Below are 16,786 nucleotides of genomic sequence, written 5' to 3' on the forward strand. Positions count from 1 at the left end.
GCCCCCATCTCCCGGGGCCGGCCACGCCCCCCGCCCCGCGCCCGGTGTCCCCCGACCCCTGCCCCGCGCCCCTCCCCCGCGCCCCTCCCCCTCGCGGACGCTCCGGTGGGCGCAGACCCGCGCGGCCGCCGGGCGCTCTTCCCGTCGCGGGGGGCGGACGCCGGCCCGGCGGACCCGCGAGCGTGCGGTGCCCCCCGGGCCCGGGAGCCGAGCGTGCGCAGCCCGCCTCCGCCCCGCCGCCGTGGGCTCAGGACCCTGCGGGCTGGGCCGCGCCCGCCGTGCTCGGGGGCCGCTCCGGGAGCCGTCGCGCCGGGGCTGCCTGTTCCGACCCGCGCTCGGCCTCGGGCACGCGTGTGTGTCCCCGTGGCCGCGCGGGAACCGTGTTACGTGCGTGTGTGCGCGTGCGTGTGCGCGTGCGCGTCCCCTCGGCGGACCGGCGGCCCCGCGCTCGGCCCCGCGCCGGGAGCCGGGGAAGACGCGGTGCTGCGCGGTGCGCGCGGCTCTCGGCCTCGGGGACTGGGGACCGCGCGGCCGGGCCCTGCCTTGCAGCCGAGCGCATCCGCGAGCGGCGGCCGGCGACGGCGGCGCGGGGCCCGGGCTTGGGGCCGGTCCCGAGCGCTCTGGCGCCCGCGCGGCCGCGGCTCGGTGCGCCCCTGGGCCGGCTGGGCGCGTGCCGCGCTGGTGATGCCGCCGCCGCGGGCAGCGCGTCCTCGTCCTCGCGCTTCGGACTCGGTCTCGCTCGGGACACTGTGCGCTTCCGGGACGGTGAGCGGGTTGGGCCCGCGTCCTGTGTGCGTGGCCGTCGCCGCGCTCTCGTGAAGCGGCCGCACGTCCGTCCCGTGGGCCCTTCGTCCGGACTCGCGGGTGCGCTCCGCCTCCGAGGGCGGCGCGGGGCTGCGGGGCTGCAGCTGCTCCCGGTGCGGGGCGCTTTCGCGCGCGGCGACGCGTGTCCGGAGGACAGGGCCGGGTCGCCGATCGCGTCGGCAGACGGCTTGATGGCCAGGCTGGCCCCGCGCTGCCCACCCGGAGGACCGCTCGGGCCCCTCTAAAGGCCTCCCCGACTCACTGTTCCCGATCCCACCGGCAGTTCTTCGGGACTTCGCGGTTTGGGCATGTTTTGACGTAGGAGTCTGTCTTCCTCCGCCACCGCATGTCCAGGCCCTTCGGCACCGTTTACGGCCTCGGTCCTGGCGTGGGCAGCTCCGATTGTGGGGTTGATGTGGGGTCCACGCTGCTCCGTTGGTCTGTACGCGCTTTGCCTTACTTCTCAGTCCGTCACGCGGTCGGTCCCGGGACGGAGAAGGGGACTCGCGTCGTGGCAGCCGCGAGCGCATTCCCTTTGCTGCTCTGGGCTCAGCCGAGTCGGGGTGCGCCTCGTGAAGCGCCCGAGTTCGGCCGCCGTCCCCCCAGCGTCCCGCGAACGCGCCCTCCGCGAGCTGAAGGCAGCGTCCGCAGAAGCTGTGCGCGCGCGAACGCGCCCGGGGGTCCAGTGTTGGGCTCTCGGATGGCCCAGACGGAGTAGGGCTGCTTGGGTTTTCTCTCCGACGGTAGCCGGTACTTTCACTCAGCGGGATTTGGGGTTTGCCCTGGAACGCTAGAAGTCCTGCCTTCCTTTCCTGATCCAATTCACGTAGCAAGTGAGTCGCATTTCCAAGTGTCCAGTTCATGGGCATGAAGGGCGTCCCAGGCCGTGCGGCCTCTCTGGACCCCGCTGTCGCTCCGCACCGAAGCTGCCCCGAGTCCTTTCTCCTGGCGGCCCCACTCCGGTCTCCGCGTCCGACCCACGCAGGTATCCCGCAGAGGCGCGATCCCAGGGTTTGTCCGTTCAGGTCAGGCTCGTGCGCTCAGCACGAGACTTGCAGGATTCGTGTGTCTCGCAGCACGTGTCCGAAGTTTGTCCTTTTAGCACGAGGTGACATTCGCTGGGTCATCCATCGTCCGTCCCGGCCGGGCGCTTGAGTCCTGGCCGTGGGGCCAGTGCCGCCGTGAACACGGCTGTGCGAACACCTCTTCCCGACCTTTCTTGCGGTGCTGAGATAGATGCCCGCCCAGAGGGGCAATCGCTGGGACCATGTAGAAAGACTCTGTTCAAGTTTCTGGGAGCCGCCAAGCAGGTTTCTGGAGGGGCTGTTTCCCAGCCGCACCGGCAGGGCTCGGTTCCGGCTTCTCCACTGGCTTCTCCACCGACTCGACACGTGTGGTTTCCTATTGTTTTAAAGACAATAGTTATTCTAATGGGTGGGCACTGGTTTTTATTTGCATTTCCCTGATGATGAGTGACGTTGAGCACTATTTGATGTGCTTCCTGGCCGTTCACATTTGTCTGTCTTTGGAGAATTAATTATCTGTTTGAGTCCTTTGCCTGTTTTGAATTGGGTGGTTTTGTTGTTGACTTTCGGGAGTTCTTTATATATTCCCTTATTAAATGTCAGATTTGCAAATATTTTCTCCCATTCTGTGTGTTTCCTTTTTACTCTATTGATAATGTTCTTTGATGTACAAAAGTTGTTAATTTTAATGAAGTTCATTTACGCATTTTTTTCTTTTTTTTTGCCTGTGCTTTCAGTGTTATATTCAAGAGATCATCACCATGGGGCACCTGGGTGGCTCAGTCGGTTAAGTGACTGCCTTTGACTCTGGTCATGATCCCAGGGTTCTGGGATCGAGCCCTGCATCAGGCTCCCTGCTCGGTGGGGAGTCTGCTGCTCCCTCTCCCTCTGCCTGCCTCTCTGCCTTTTTGCACTCTCCATCTGTCAAATAAATTAAAAAAAAAATCCTCACCAAATTCAATTTCATGAAAATGTCTTCCTATGTTTTCTTCTTAGAGTTTTAGAGTTTTAATTCTTTTTTTTTTTTTTTTAAAGATTTTATTTATTTGTCAGAGAGAGTGAGCAAGAGCGAGCACTGGCAGACAGAGTGGAAGGCAGAGTCAGACGGAGAAGCAGGCTCCCTGCGGAGCAAGGAGCCCGACATGGGACTCGATCCCAGGACGCCGGGACCATGACCTGAGCCGAAGGCAGCTGCCCAACCAACTGAGCCACCCAGGCGTCCCTAGAGTTTTAATTCTTAACGTTTGGGGTCTTTTATCCATTTTGGGTTAATTTTTGGGTATTCTCTGGTGTTTAACTTATAAATACTCATGTAATAATTCTGTTTTGTTTTAAGTATTATGAATATTTCTGAATTCTCTTGTCAATTAGTTCAGTGATTATGTAGCTAAAATCTGTTAACCAGGTGGTAATGATTTTTTTCTTTCCTTCTTTTGCTGGCTCCTTTTCCTTTTTCTTTTGAACTTAAGATTCACAGAATTGGATTAATTATAATCCTGGGTTCATACACAAATTTTTCATTGTTTGATGTGTGACCTGCTTTTGATTAACCTATTTTTAAATAGTATGCAACCCACAAAATACTACCCAGGATACCAAAACATTGACTTGAGCTTATTAAATACCCAGCAGGAGAAGTGAAATGTGGACTGTAATTTATATGTTCTTATTCTTTATACCTTCCATAGCTGCACAGGATCACTTGTCTTTTGGTCCATCTATTTTTTTTTTTAAGTAGGCTCCACACCTAGTGTGGAGCCCAGCAGGGGGCTTGAGCTCAGAACCCTGAGATCAAAGCCGGAGTTGAGATCAAGAGCTGGTTGCTTAACTGACTGAGCCACCCAGGCACCCCTGCACTCTATTCTTTGAGTGCATTTACTTAGATGGTATCTTCCAAGTGGTTTTCTTAATGTTGATGCCACTTTCACCGATAACAGCTATTATTTTAAAATGGTCACAGATCAATAACAGTACATAACCGTATTTATTTGGGGTACATAACAGTACCCCCAGAAATCCTTGTAATACCTTCACTAAATTAATAATAAATTATAATTATGATAAATTAATAATAAATCATATTTATTGAGTGCTTACCAGGTATCTCATTTGAGTCCCATAACAAGCACATGAAGTAGGTATTTCGCAGCATGTAGCCAAGGTGGCATAGTTAGCATGTGATGGAGCGAGAGTTTGAATCCGGGCAGGCTGATTTCATAGCCTGTACTATATTTATAGTCCTATAAAATTTAAACCTCCACTGTAACAGGGTTATGTGGGATCCAGCTAGGTTGATTACATAAAATGCTTGTTGTAAGGCTAATGAAAGGACCAGGGAGAACCTATGAACCTAGCTGGCCGGGAATTTTGGGGTCTAGCTGCACAATTTAAATTCTTCCTTATTCTGGTTGTAGCATTTTTGGGAACAGTTCTGGGGTTCACTAGAACTTTTACAACAGTGGAGATTTTAGGACCCCTAATTTACATGGTTTCCTTTTGGCCAAATAGAGTGGGGATACAATGGAGATGCCAGGAGTCATCTTCTCTCTACTTCTTCCGTAGGTGGGTTTACCTGCCTTTTTCTACCAGGGTCTTGCCTTCATCTCCATGGCTCATTCCATCTACTGCAGATAAAAACTTTAGCCCTTCCCTCTTGAGAATAGAGGTTGAGCAGAAGATGGGAGCCAATGATCAATCTTGTATCTAATTTTGAAATGCAGTGTCTGGAGGTCTGTAGTCTTTTCTGAGCTTTGTCACTGTTCTCCAGCCAAAGACCATAGGAATATACTTGTAGTTGGACAAGTTAGGCTGATTGCATGTTGCAGTAAGGGGAAATGCATACCACTGGGAACTGTGGGGTGTTTCAATAAGAAAACAGTTGAAAGGAGCTTTTAAAAATAGGATTTGGGCTTGTGTTGGGTGATTTGGAAAGAATTTAAGGACACGGGGCTTTGATCTGTATTGGATGCTGTTAGGAAGCAGAGATAATTTTATGATTGAGTATCTTAATCTGATACAGAAGGAAAGAAAATTGGGTGGGTTGAAGCTGAAACTAATTGGAAAAGAAGCAAGTCATTCATATAAGCCATGGTGGGGAGATAATTTGGTCATTAAAAAAAAAAAAGATTTAATTTATTTATTTGTGACCCTGAAGTGCTCCTGAAAGCTGTTTATTTTCAAGAGGAGAATCATCAAGACCTAGCTGTGAGGGGCGCCTGGGTGGCTCAGTGGGTTGAGCCTCTGCCTTTGGCTCAGGTCACGGTCTCGGGGTCCTGGGATTGAGCCCTGCGTCGGGCTCTCTGCATGGCGGGGAGCCTGTTTCCTCCCTCTATCTCTGCCTGCCTCTCTGCCTACTTGTGGTCTCTCTGTCAAATAAATAAATAAAATCTTAAAAAAAAAAAAAAAAAAAAAGACCTAGCTGTGAGTGCCTTACTCTGAGCTGCTAGTGTTTGTAGTGACAGCAAAGCCTAGCTTGGTAGCAGCAGACCAGCTTCCAGATGTCAGGGGCTGCTTTTCTCTTTCTCAGTGTGGTCCATAAAGTCTTACTTGGTATAGTATGGTATAGAATGGTGTAGTAGAGGCAAATCCAGTAGCTGAATATATTGATTTTATAACATAGATGAGTAAAAAGGAATGGAATAGCGGTATAGAGGATTCTCTGTATCTGATTTTGCTCAACTGGGTTAAATGAACTTCCCCCGGTAGGTGGTACAGTAGCCCACAAAGATGTTCATGTGGTAATCTCTGGAGCCGTGTATGTTATCATACATGGCAGAAGGGACTTTGCAGATGTGATTAAGTTAAGGGAGAGATTGTCCTAGATTATCTGGGTGAGTGCAGTGTAATCACAAGCGTCCCTACAAGAGGGAGGTGGGAGAGTCAGAGTCCAAGAAAGAGATGTGACAATGAGCAAGCGGTAGTGTGAAGCACCTTGAAGATAAGTTAAGGGACGTGAAGAGCCTCCAGAAGCTGGAAAATGCAAGGGAATGGATTCTCCCAAGAGTCCGTAGAAGGAACTAGTCTTGCTGACATCTTGGTTTTAGCCCAGTGATACCCACGTTAGATCTGTGACCTTTAGAACTGTGAGGTAGTAAATTCGTGTTAAGCACTGAGTTGTGGTAATCGGTTACAGCAGCCACTCAGAATCCTTCATCAGGAAGGAGGCTTTGACCTGCATTGCTCTCCCTGTGACTCTGCCTCACTTCTCTCCAGTTTTGTACTTGGGGTTGAAGGAGCCTGAGGCATTTCTAATTGCATGTAAGATTTTTTTCTTTCTTTTTATTCTTTCTGTCTAAAGTAATAGTTGGAAGTACATTTCCTGAGAGGCATAGACATTTCAAAGAATGCCATATCATTTCAGCACAATTTCTCGTGTTAGTTTTCCTTTTGTTTCCAAGCTAATTTATATAGTAGGATAGACTATATATTCTCTGAGAGCTCTATGCTTTTGTTTTATTCTGCACGGTATTTGTAAAAGGTGATTATAGATATTTACTCATGATGATAAGGTTTTGAAGATTACATATAAATATAGTAGTATAGGTTAATTTTCTGAAAACCTTGGTGGTAAGATAATTCAAAGAACATAAGGCATTAAAAGAAAACACACGAGGCGATAAGTTCAGAATTTATCTTTGAAACCCTTGTAAATGTCTTAATACTTAAGATGAGATGATTCAGAAAGGACACACAATCAAGACAATAAATTCTAACTTTATGTATCTCTTGTGTGTTAGAATTTTCAGAATCCCCTTCCCTAGAATTTCAGTGGGATCCTTGTGATGCATTTTGGATTGTTTTGAAATAATATGCATTAGGAGAAGTATTTCCTTTTCTCTCTTTTTCCATCCAGATGGCTCTCTGATATATGGCTCAGAGTTGTTGACTCCTGGGACCACTCCTCACTCTGATTCCACGGGCCCAGAAGAACTTGTGTGCTGGAGGTGGGAGATGGTTTGGGTGCCTTTTCCTGGTCGCTGGGTGTAGAACCCTAGCTCTGCCTGCGACGACTCTACGTCAGAGCACTTATCTTTTATGTTCCTGTTTTCCTTCTGTCCCACAAATGGTGGTGGGGTACCTTCTGCAGCTCAGATATGCCTTCCCCAGGTGACATTGTAGAAACCATTTCTCTGTCTTCCCACTTTACTGGTCTTTCTATTGCTGACCCATCTCCACCAGGAGTGACTTGAAATTTGGGGGTGCCAGAATTTTTTGTTTTTTAAAAAGCTTTGTAGCATTAAATTTGCATGAACTTCAAATTGTGTGAGGGGAACTTGAAGTTGGAGAGGGAATATAATATCATTTGCTTTTCTTTGTTGCTGTTTTTGTGGCAGGACTTGTGATAAAACTTGTGTTTTATTTGTGTAGGCCGTAGATTCTCTAGATAGAATTGTTAAAGTATTCTGATATTTAATTATATCAGTTTTTCACATACCTTCTTCGGGGCTTAGGCATCAGGAACATTCCACATACCTTTTACTAAATTAATTTTATTTTTAGGGAGAGAGGGAGAGAGTGTGTGTGGGGGAAGGGCAGAGGCAGAGGGAGAGAAAGAGTCTTAAGCAGGCTCCCGGCACAGAGCCTGATACAGGACTCGATCTCATGATCCTGAGAGCATGACCTGAGACAAGACCAAGAGTCAGACGCTTAACTGAGCCACTTAGGTGCCCCGCCACGTACTCTTTAATGTGCATTTTTTGGCCTTTAGAAGTCATTCACCTGACATTAATTTTCCTCAAATCTATGTATCTTTCAAAGAACACCATAACTAAATACGGAATTTGACAAAAAGTTGACCAACTAGGACTGCAAGCAGGGTTGTTTCACTAGCATACTGATTCATGATTCTGTAGTGATTCTTTGGGATTGATGTATGAGTTTGTTGATATTGCATATTTGAATATCAAATGTATTATTGAGGCCTATACTGTTGTTATTCATAGTGTAATATTTTCCTTCAAAACCCCAAATTTTAACTATTTTATTGAGAGCCTGAGCTTTTCCTTATTGCACAGCAGTGCTGAAAGCTGAACAAGGAGGTACATTTGTTGGGTTTGGATTGGGGCAGTGTAGGTTCCAGTCATATCTTCACTGTTTACTAGCTGTGTGACATTGGGAAAGTTCCGTAGTCTCTTTGGAACCTTAATTTTCCTGTCTATGAAAATAAGGTAAGCACCTTATTATCTTTGGTACAGTTGTAAATTGGACTGTTTTCTTAATCTCTTTGCTGTTTCATCATTAGTGTATAGAAATAATGCAGTATTAGTTTTTGAGACTGATGTGCTGCCTACTGCACTAAGGAGGTAGGTGCAGTATTTATTTACTTAAAATGAACATGTAATGTACTATTAGCCCCAGGGCTACAGGTCTGTGAATCGCCAGGTTTACACACTTCACAGCACTCACCATCACACACACCCTCCCCAGTGTCCATAACCCAACCACCCTCTCCCTACCCCCTCCCCCTGGCAACCCTCAGTTTGTTTTGTGAGATTACGAGTCTCTTATTGTTTGTCTCCCTCACAATCCCATCTTGTTTCATTTATTCTTTTCCTACCCCCCAAACCCCCCACGTTGCCTCTCAACTTTCTCATATCAGGGAGATCATATGATAATTGTCATTCTCTGATTGACTTACGTTCCTCAGCATGATACGCTCTAGTTCCATCCACATCATCGCAAATGGCAAGATTTCATTTCTTTTGATGGCTGCATAGTATTCCATTGTGTGTGTGTGTGTGTGTGTGTGTGTGTGTGTGTGTGTGTGTGTGTGTACTACATTTTCTTTATCCATTCATCTGTCAGTGGACATCTAGGATCTTTCCATAATTCTGCTATTGTGGACATTGCAGGTGCAGTAGAGTTTTAAATGCGAATATAGGGATCTTGAACCCATGTGCAATCACTGAAATTATGCAATTTATATTTAGCAGTACATGTTTATTTATATATTTTGTTCTCACCAGAACAGTGGAAATGCTGCACAAAAACTCAACTGTTTTTTAAAAAATTTTATTGAGATGTGATTCACATATCATATAATTCACCCAGTTCGGTGGCTTTTAGTATATTTAAGAGTTGTGTAGCCATCATCACAATCTAATTCTAGAATATTTTTATTTATCTCCAGGGGGAACCCAATGCACATTAGCAGTCATTCCCCATTTCCCTCTGAATTCTCTTCCCTCCAGTCCTTGGCAATAGCTAATCTACTTTCTGTATGGATTGGCCCATTCTGGGTATTTCATGTAAAGTGAATCATGCAATGTGTGTTTTTTTGGTGTGTCTAGCTTCATTCCGTTAGCATGATGTTTTTGGGCTTCATCCGCATTGTAGCATGCATCAATACTTCATTCTTTTTTGTGGCCAGATAATATTTCATTGTATGGATGTGCCACATTATGTTTATTCATTCTTTAGTTGATGGACCTTTAGGTTTTTTTTCCCACTTTTTGGCTCTTACGAAAAATGCTGCTGTGAACATTGATGTACAAGTTTTTGCTGTGGATGTATGTCTTCATTTTTCTTGCATGGAATTGCTGCGTTGTTTGATACCTCTGTGTTTAATATTTTGAGGAACTGTCAAACTGTTTTCCAAAGTTGGAGCACCATTTCACTTTTCTATCTACAAACATTTCAGTTTTTCTGCATCGTCTTTAACACTTGTTATTAACTGCCATTTTAATTTTTTAAAAATATTTTATTTATTTATTTGGCATAGAGAGGGAGAGAGCACAAGCAGGTGGAGTGGCAGACAGAGGGAGAGGGAGGCAGAGGGAGAGGGAGAAGAAGTAGGCTACCGCTGAGCAGAGAGCCCAACATGGGGTTTGATTCCAGGATCCTGGGATCAGGCATGACCTGAGCCGAAGGCAGACACTTAATTGATTGAGCCACCCAGGCACCCCTTGTTTTTTTTTTTTTTTTAAGATTTTATTTATTTATTTGACAGAGAGACCGAGGGGACTACAAGCAGGGGGAGTGGGAGAGGAAGAAGCAGTCTTCCCACTGAGCAGGGATCCCGGGATCCTGGGATAATAACCTGAGCCCAAGGCAGATTCTTAACAACTTAGCCACCCAGGCGAGCCCCCCTTGATTTTTAATTACAGTCATATGGTGAGTGTGAAGTGTTATCTCATTGTGTATGTGTGTGTTTTAAAGCTTTATTTAAATAATCTCTACACCCCACATGGGGCTTGAACTCAGAACCCCAAGATCAAAAGTTGCTCTCTCTTCTGACTGAGACAGCCACACACCCCTCATTGTGGTCTTGATTTGCATTTCCCTAATGACTAATGATGTTGAACATCTTCACATCTGTTTATTGGTCATTTGTGTATCTTCTTTGGCAGAATGTCTGTTCAGCTTTGTCCTTTTTCAAATTGGGTTCTTTTTTCTTCTTATTTTTGAGTTGTAAGAAATCCTCATATAGGGTGCCTGGGTGGCTCAGTGGGTTAAGCTGCTGCCTTCGGCTCAGGTCATGATCTCAGGGTCCTGGGATCGAGTCCCGCATCGGGCTCTCTACTCAGCAGGGAGCCTGCTTCCCTCTGTCTCTCTCTCTGCCTGCCTCTCCATCTACTTGTGATCTCTCTCTGTCAAATAAATAAAAAATCTTTAAAAAAAAAAAAGAAATCCTCATATATTTTGGACATCATGCCCTTATCAAACATAGGACTTGCGTATATTTTCTTCTATTCTGTGGGTCATCTTTTCACTTTCTTGATTGCACAACAAAAGTTTTTAATCTTGTTCAAATACAATTCACCTATAAAATTTTTTTATCACTTTTGTATTTAAGTCATATTTTAGAAAGCCTTGCCAACCAAAGGTCATAAAGACTCTTATACTTTTTTCCAAGAATATTACAATTTTAGCTGTCACATTTATATGTGTGATTCACTTTGAGTTAATTCTTGTGTATGATAAAGAAAGGGGCGTATCTGTTTTGGTGATCTGTCTCTTTAGATCACTAGCTCACTTTTTAATTTTTTTTTTTTTGAGTTTTAAGAGTTCTTTCTGTATTTTGGGTTCAACTCCTTGAACTGGCTATGTGTTTTATACAAATTTCCACCAGCCTGTGGCTTGTCTTATCTTAACCAGTGTCTTTCACAGGGCAGAAGTTGTTAATTATAATCCTGCCCAATTTATTATTATTTTTTGAATAAACTATGCTTTTCAGGTTGTATCTAAAAAGTTATTGTCAAACCCAGGATCACCTGCATTTCTTGCAGTTTCATGTTTTACATTTAAGACTGATCTATTTTGAGTTAATTTTCGTGAAAGTTATAGGGTCTATGTCTAGATTAATTTTCTTTATATATATATTTTAAATAAATTCAGTTAGCAAACATATATAGTAGATCATAGTTTTAGATGTAATTTTCAATAGTTCATCAGTTATGTATAACACAGTGCTCGTCACATCACATGCCTTCCTTAATGCCCGTCACCCAGTCACCCCATCCCCCCACTCCCCTCCCCTCCTGCAACCCTGTTTGTTTCCTATAGTTAAGAGTCTCTCATAGTTTTTCTCCTTCTCTGATGACTTCTCATTCAGTTTTCCCTCCTTTCCCTATGATCCTTGGTGCTGTTTCTTATATTCCACGTATGAATAAAACCATATGACAATTGACTTTCTCTGATTGATTGATTTCTCTCAGTATAATACCCTCCAGTTCCATCCATGTAGATGTAAATGTTAAGTATTCATCCTAATGGCTAATATTCCTTTGTATGTATATGTATATTATCTATCTATGTATCTCACATTTTCTTTATCCCTTCATCTGTCTTGGACATCTCTGCTCTTTCCACAGTTTGGCTATTATGGACATTGCTCCTATAAACACTGGGGTGCAGGTGCCCCTTCGGATCATTACATTTGTATCTTTAGGGTAAATGCCCAGTAGTGCAATTGCTGGGTCGTAGGGTAGCTCTGTTTGCAGCTTTTTGAAGAGTCTCTACATTTTTCCAAAGTGGCTGCATCTGCTGGCATTTCTGCCAACACAGTAGGAGCCTTTCCCTTTCTCTGCATTCTTAACAGCATTTGTTGTTTCCTGACTTGTTAATTTTAGCGATTCTGACTGGTGTGTGGTGGTATCTCATTGTGGTTTTGATTTGTATGTCCTGAGTGTATATGCTGAGTGATTTGGAACATCTTTTCATGTGTCTGTTGGCCATTTCAATGTCGTCTTTGCAGAAATGTCTGTTCATGTCTTCTGCCCATTTCTTGATTGGATTATTTGTTCTCTGGCTGTTGAGTGTGGTAAGTTCTTTATAGATTTTGGATACTAGTCTTTTATCTGATAAATGTCGTTTGCAAATATCTTCTCCCATTCTGTTGGTTTTTTGGTTTTGTCGACTCTTTCCTTTGCTGTGCAAAAGCCTTTTAAGCCTGATGAAGTCCCAATAGTTCATTTTTGCCTTTGTTTCCCTTGCCTTTGAAGACATGTCCAGCAAGAATTTGCTGCAGCTGAGGTCGGAGAGGTTGCTGCCTGTGTTCTCCTCTAGGATTTTGATGGATCCCTGTCTCCCAGTTAGGTCTTTTATCCATTTGAGTCTATTTTTGTGTATGGCTTAAAGAAATGGTACAGTTTCATTCTTCTGCAGTGGCTATGAAATTTCCTCAACACCATTAACTGAAGAGCCTTTGGATATTCTTTCCTACTTTGTCAAAGATTAGTTGACCATAGAGTTGAAGATTCTTTTCTGGGTTCTTTATTCTGTTCCATTGATCTGTGTGTCTGTTTTGTGCCAGTACCATACTGTCTTGATGATTACAGCTTTGTAATAGAGCTTGAAGTCTAGAATTGTGATGCTACCAGGTTTTTTTCTTTTTTAGCATTCCTTTAGCTATTCAGGTCTTTTCTGTTTCCATACAAATATTAGGAATATTTGTTCCAGTTCTGTGAAAAAAGTTGATGGTATTATGATAGGGATTGCATTGCTCTTGATAGTGTAGACATTTTGACAATATTTGTTTTTCCAATCCATAAGCATGGGATGTTTTTCCATTTCTTTGTGTCTTTCTCAACTTCTTTCATGAATGTTCTGTAGTTTTCTGAATATAGATCCTTTGCCTCTTCAGTTAGGTTTATTCCTAGGTATCTTAACAGTTTTTGGTGTAATTGTAAATGGGATAGACTTCTTAATTTCTCTTTCTTCTGTCTCATTGTTAGTGTATACACATGCAACTAATTTCTGTGCCTTGATTTTATATCCTGCCAACTCTGCTTAATTCCTGTATGAGTTCTAGCAAGTTGGAGTGGAGTCTTTTGGATTTTCCACGTAGAGTATCATCTGTAAAGAGTGGGAGTTTGATTTCTTCTTTGCCTGTTTGGATGCCTTTTATTTCTTTTTGTTGTCTGGTTGCTGAGGGTAGGACTTCCAGTACTATGTTGAACAGCAGTGGTGAGAGTGGACATTCCTGCAGTGTTACTGACCTAGAGGAAAAGCTCTCAGTTTTTCCCCATTGAGAATGATATTCACTGTGGGTTTTTCATATATGGTTTTTATGATGTTGATGTATGTTCCCTCTATCCCTACACTGAAGAGTTTTTTTTTTTTTTTTTTAAGATTTTATTTATTTGTCAGAGAGAAAGAGAGGGAGCGAGAGCGAGCACAGGCAGACAGAATGGCAGGCAGAGACAGAGGGAAAGCAGGCTCCCTGCCAAGCAAGGAGCCCGATGTAGGACTCCATCCCAGGATGCTGGGATCATGACCTGAGCCGAAGGCAGCTGCTTAACCAACTGAGCCACCCAGGCGTCCCTACACTGAAGAGTTTTAACGAAGAAAGGATGCTGTACTTTGTTAAATGGTTTTTTTGCATCTGTTGAGAGTATCATATGGTTCTTGTCCTTTTTACTTATGTAGTATATCACATTGATTGATTTGTGGATGTTGAACCACCCTTGCAGCCCAGGAATAAATCCCACTTGGCCATGGTGAGTAATCCTTTTAGTGTACTATTGGATCCTATTGGCTAGTATTTTGGTGAAAATTTTTGCATCCATGTTTATCAGGGGTATTGGTCTGTAATTCTCCTTTTGGGTGGGGTCTTTGTCTGGTTTTGGGATCAAGGTAATTATGGCCTCATAGAAAGAGTTTGAAAGTTTTCATTCAATTTCTATTTTTGAAATAGCTTCAGAAGAATAGGTATTAATTCTTCTGTAAATTGTTTGGTAGAATTCCCCTGGGAAGCCATCTGGCCCTGGGCTTTTGTTTGTTGGGAGATTTTTGATCACTGCTTCAGTTTCCTTGCTGGTTATGGATCTGTTCAGATTTTCTATTTCTTCCTGGTTCAGTTTTGGTAGTTTACATGTCTTTAGAAATGCATCCATTTCTTCCAGATTGCCTATTTTGTTGGCATATAGTTGCTCATAATAGGTTCTTATAATTGTTTATATTTCTTCGGTGTTGGTTGTGATTTCTTCTCTTCCATTCATGATTTTATGTATTTGTGTCCTTTCTCTTTTCTTTCTGATAAGTCTGGCCAGGGGTTTATCAATCTTACTCATTCTTTAAAAGAACTAGTTTCATTGATTTGTTCTATTGTTCTTTTGGTTTCTAGTTCATTGATTTCTACTTTAATCTTTATTATTACTCGTCTCCTGCTTGGTTTAGGCTTTGTTTGCTGTTTTTTCTCTAACTGCTTTCGGTGTAAGATTAACTTGTGTATTGGAGACTTTTCTAATTTTTTGAGAAAGGCTTGTATTGTTTTGTACTTCCCTCTTAGGACTGCCTTTGCTGTCCCAAATCCCAAAGTTTTTGAACAGTTATGTTTTCATTTTCATTTGTTTCCGTAAATTTTTAAAAATTCTTTAATTTCCTGGTTGACCCATTTATTGGTAAGATGCTCTTTAACCTCCATGTATTTCAGTTCTTTCCAAATTTCCTCTTGTGAATGAGTTCAAGTTTCATAAGATTGTGGTTTGAAAATATGCAGGGGATAATCCCAATCTTTTTGTACTGGTTGAGACCTGATTTGTTTCCCAGTATGTGATCTATTCTGGAGAAGGTTCCATGTGCACTTGAAAACAATGTGTATTCTGTTGCTTTACGATGGAATGCTCTGTATATATCTGTGAAGTCCATCTGGTCTAGTGTGTCATTCAAAGCCCTTGTTTCCATGTTGATCTTCTGCTCAAATGATCGGTGCATTGTTGTGAGTGGACTGTTGAAGTGTCCCCTACTATTATTGTATTATTATCAGTGTGTTTCTTTAATTTGGTTATGAATTGGTTTATATAATTGGCTGCTCCCAAATTAGGCACATAAAAATATTTATAATCATTAGATCTTCTTGTTGGATAGACCCTTTAATTATGATAATAGTGTCCCTCTTCATTCCTTACTACTGTCTTTGGTTTAAAATTTAATTTGTCTTAAGTGAGGATTGCTACCCCAGCTTTCTTTTGAGTCCAGTGGCATGATAAATGGTTCTCCACCTCCTTACTTTCAATGTGGAGTTGTCTTTAGGTCTAAAATGAGTCTCTTGTAGACAGCATATGGATGGGTCTTGCCTTTTTTTTTTTTTTAAATCCATTCTGATGCCCTGTGTCTTTTGATTGGAGCATTTAGCCTATTTACATTCAGAGTCAGTTTAGAAAGATGAATTTAGTGCCACTGTATTACCTGTAAAATTTCTGTTTCTATAGATTGTTTCTTTTTGGTCTGTGTTACCTGTGGGCTCTCTCTTTGCATACAGGATCCCCTTTAATATTTATTGCAGGGCTGGTTTAGTGGTCCCAAATACTTTTAATTTCTGTTTGTACTAGAGCTCTTTATCTCTCCTTTCATTCTGAATGACGCCTTGCTGGATAAAGTATTCTTGTCTGCATATTTTTCTCATTTAGTACCCTGAATATATCATGTCAGCCCTTTCTGGCTTGCCAGATCTCTGTGGATAGGTCTGCTGCCAGCCTAATGTTTCTACCCCTGTAGGTGAAGATCCCTTTGACTTGAGCTGCTTTCAGAATTTTTCTTTTTATCTCTGAAACTTGCGAGCTTTTATTATGTTGGGGTATTGATATATTTTTTTTAATTGATTTTTGAGAGTGGTCCAGTCTACCTCGTGGACTTGAATGCCTGTTTCCTCCCCCAGATTAGAGAATTTCTCAGCTCTGATTTGCTCAAATATACCTTCTGTCCCTCTCTCTCTTTCTTCTTCAGGGACACCAATAATTCTAATATTGTTTCACTTTATGGTATTGCTGCCTCTCCCCCCACTAATACTTGCTCTCTCACTCTCAAATAAATAAAATCTTTTTTTTTTTTAAAGATTTTATTTATTTGACAGAGAGAGACACAGAGAGGGAACACAAGCATGGAGAGTGGGAGAGGGAAGAGCAGGCTTCCCACCAAGCAGGGGGCCTGATGTGGTGCTCAATCCCAGGACCCTGGGATCATGCTCTGAGCCAAAGGCAGACGCTTAATGACTGAGCCACCCAGGCGTCCCTAAATAAAATCTTTAAAAAATATATCAACCATAACCCAAGTGAAATTCACATTAGAGAAATCTGAGGAGGTCGGAAACCAAAAAAGAAAAGAAAAAGAAAAAGTGGGGAAAAAGAATATAATCTCCCAGGTGGACAAAACAGGGCGATCTACTTGGTCCTGGGTGTATTTGGTCTGTTAGAAGGCACTAACTCCCAAAGTTGTAAAGAAAGCATAGCTTATCTCTGTACAAAAATAAAATTGAATACAGTGAAGGGAAGCCAAAAATGAAGACTTTATCTATAAAATGCTAATATAAAAGTGAAAGTTAAAAAAAGACTTAAAAACAGAGTTGATAAAAATCAGAAACTAGTTGAAAAGGAAAAAAGAAAAGGAAATTTTAAATGGAAAGAAGAATCATGAAAAAAACCCTCGAATTGAGAGTTTTGCAGTTCTTTGTGTTCAGTAAACTTGGTATTCGCCTGCTGTTCCTGCTGGTCTTCTGGGGGAGGGGCCTGCTGCACGGA

General features: G+C 43.3%; 1 protein-coding gene across 4 annotated transcripts in view; it reads left to right on the forward strand.

Annotated features, from left to right (window-relative positions):
* The window catches only part of LMBR1 (limb development membrane protein 1), a 160,503-nt gene that overhangs the window by 642 nt on the left and 143,075 nt on the right, over positions 1–16,786 (forward strand). The window lies entirely within an intron of this gene.

The sequence above is a fragment of the Mustela nigripes genome, chromosome 4, assembly GCF_022355385.1.
Source record: "Mustela nigripes isolate SB6536 chromosome 4, MUSNIG.SB6536, whole genome shotgun sequence".
Classification (NCBI taxonomy): domain Eukaryota; kingdom Metazoa; phylum Chordata; class Mammalia; order Carnivora; family Mustelidae; genus Mustela; species Mustela nigripes.